Source organism: Hydractinia symbiolongicarpus, chromosome 1 (genome assembly GCF_029227915.1).
Source record: "Hydractinia symbiolongicarpus strain clone_291-10 chromosome 1, HSymV2.1, whole genome shotgun sequence".
Classification (NCBI taxonomy): Eukaryota; Metazoa; Cnidaria; class Hydrozoa; order Anthoathecata; family Hydractiniidae; genus Hydractinia; species Hydractinia symbiolongicarpus.
The window spans coordinates 37,759,315-37,761,814 of NC_079875.1; the positions used below are offsets into that span (position 1 = coordinate 37,759,315).

The 2,500-nt window shown below is 37.0% G+C and overlaps 1 pseudogene; it reads right to left on the reverse strand.

Annotated features, from left to right (window-relative positions):
* Positions 1-351: 351 nt before the first annotated feature.
* Positions 352-2,500, reverse strand: part of LOC130620367 (large subunit ribosomal RNA) — a 7,097-nt pseudogene continuing 4,948 nt past the window's right edge.

Below are 2,500 nucleotides of genomic sequence, written 5' to 3' on the forward strand. Positions count from 1 at the left end.
TTTAAAAAAAAGACCCACAACCGTATCCAAAGCAGTAGCATTACCCCTAGGCCCCAGCCTAGGCTTTACCTTAACCCTGAACATAGCCCTAGTCCGTAATTCTTGCTGTAATCCATACACTTGTAATCTATACATACAGTTGTAATCGATACAGTTGTAATCCATACACCTTTAATCCATACACTTTTAATCCATACATCTGTGTCTCCAAATATTAAACCGAGGTGATAAAGATGAATGGTACAGCACGCACGCATCACCTTTTTTAAAAAAAAAGTTCAGGTAAGCACAAGATAACTGGTACTCCACGGTACAAAGCAGTTGGTTAAAAAAAGGACTTGTCACAAAGTGACAAATCTGTCGAACAGAGGCTTAATCTCAGAAGATCGTAGCACAAAGGCTACTCTACTTTTTACAATACCACGTTCTTGTTTAAGTCGTCTGCATAGGATTTATCTCTGGAAATTTTAGATTTTGATAGTTGCAGCACCTCGACGGTTTTTCTCCGACTCAGTGCATTGGGACTTAGGAACGACAGAAGCCGTTCTATTCTTGTTCGCCTAAGATTATCCAGAGGTAATTATCATTGCTTTCTAGCACGGATTCTGACTTAGAGGCGTTCAGTCATAATCCAACAGATGGTAGCTTCGCACCATTGCTTTTTCAAGCAAGTGCAAATGCCAATTGTCTGAATCTGCGGTTCCTCTCGTACTGAGCAGAATTACTATTGCAACAACACTTCATCAGTAGGGTAAAACTAACCTGTCTCACGACGGTCTAAACCCAGCTCACGTTCCCTATTAGTGGGTGAACAATCCAACACTTGGTGAATTCTGCTTCACAATGATAGGAAGAGCCGACATCGAAGGATCAAAAAGCAACGTCGCTATGAACGCTTGGCTGCCACAAGCCAGTTATTACTTAAGACTTCACCGTTTCACACATACGTATCTGATAATACTCTCTTATTAAACATAATGTCATCATTTTACTTATATAATAGTAATAACTTTTGTGAAACATTTAAAAGTAGATGCAGATATTTGTCAGTGGATAGGCCATTTAGTAAGAAGAAAAATTGCCTGTAGAACCTTGGTGCTGGAAAGCCTCGTTCTCATGTTATTAACAGTTTAATGTTTTTGACAATAGAAACCGTCCAGTGTGTTTTGTATAGGACGGTTCTTACATGCATTTTTTGACAATTTTTTCTCAGTAACTACAACGTTTTAACGAAATCATAAAAAGCAAACTTATAAACAAAGGCATTTTAAGAAAAATGGCGGAATATTTTTGTGTGACTTTGGCTAGAACCAGACTTATGACGTCACAAAGTGCACGGTCAAACCTTCATAAATTCTAAAATTTCAAAAAATTTTAACTGCTGACGTCAGCATTTTTATAAAAAACGGACAAGAATTTCATGGTAGCAAATTTGGAGATCTATTACCATGCAAAATTTGGAGGTCAAAGGTCAACCGGAAGTACCTGTTTTGGGGCCTTACTTTTTTTGGTCTTTTTAAAAACAGGTAAATCGCTATAGCTTCTGAAATATTGAAGGTATTTCTTAAATCTTTGGCAGATATGTAAAACACTTCAGGCTAAAACCGGGTAGGAGCACAAATTCCCGATTTGTGGCTCTGCGGGGGGTCCAGAAGCCCTAAAATGTCAAACATTCAAGGCCAAATAAAATGCTGACGTCAGCGTTTTTTTGAAAAAAAATTCGTGTGAACCTTTGTCATGTCAAGATGGTTCATTGTGCCAAATATAAAGCCAATCCGACATGTCGTTCGGGATTTCCGATTTTTCCGATTTTTCCCTAATTTGGTGAAAACGCACGTATTGGCATGTTTAACATGCAATATTGGCCTTGCACAATTATTATTGAACGCAATATTTTACACAAATACTCACCACGTTAACCTCTCAACGCCTGGAGAAAATAATTGCCATTTGACTTTACGTTGCAGAATCATAGCGTTTCCAATTTCTCACAATTGCTGTTTTAACAAGGAAAAAGATGCGTTTTAGCATTTTTCGCGACCCATAACATCGTTTTATGATGTTGTTATCTCGTGGTACTTCATATTCACAGTTTTACATATGTATTCTTCAGGTCTACAAAAAATCTAAAACGTGTTAAAAAAACTAGAACTCAAACGAGGCTGTTCTTGTATCAAAATAAGCCGTTGAATTTCAATTTTCTGCTATTTCACGGAAATTTGACGTGCTGAAGTATTTCTTTTCAACGACATATTTTTGATGTTACAGTTCTTCTTTATTAAAACCGTTCTGTCACTAGGTACACGAAGAATAGATAAAACGAATTAAAAAAACAAGAACTCAAACGAGGCTGTTCTTGTATCAAAATAAGCCGTTGGATTTCAATTTTCTGCTATTTCACGGAAATTTGACGTGCTGAAGTATTTCTTTTCAACGACATATTTTGGATGTTACAGTTCTTCTTTATTAAAACCGTTCTGTCACTAGGCACACAAAGAAT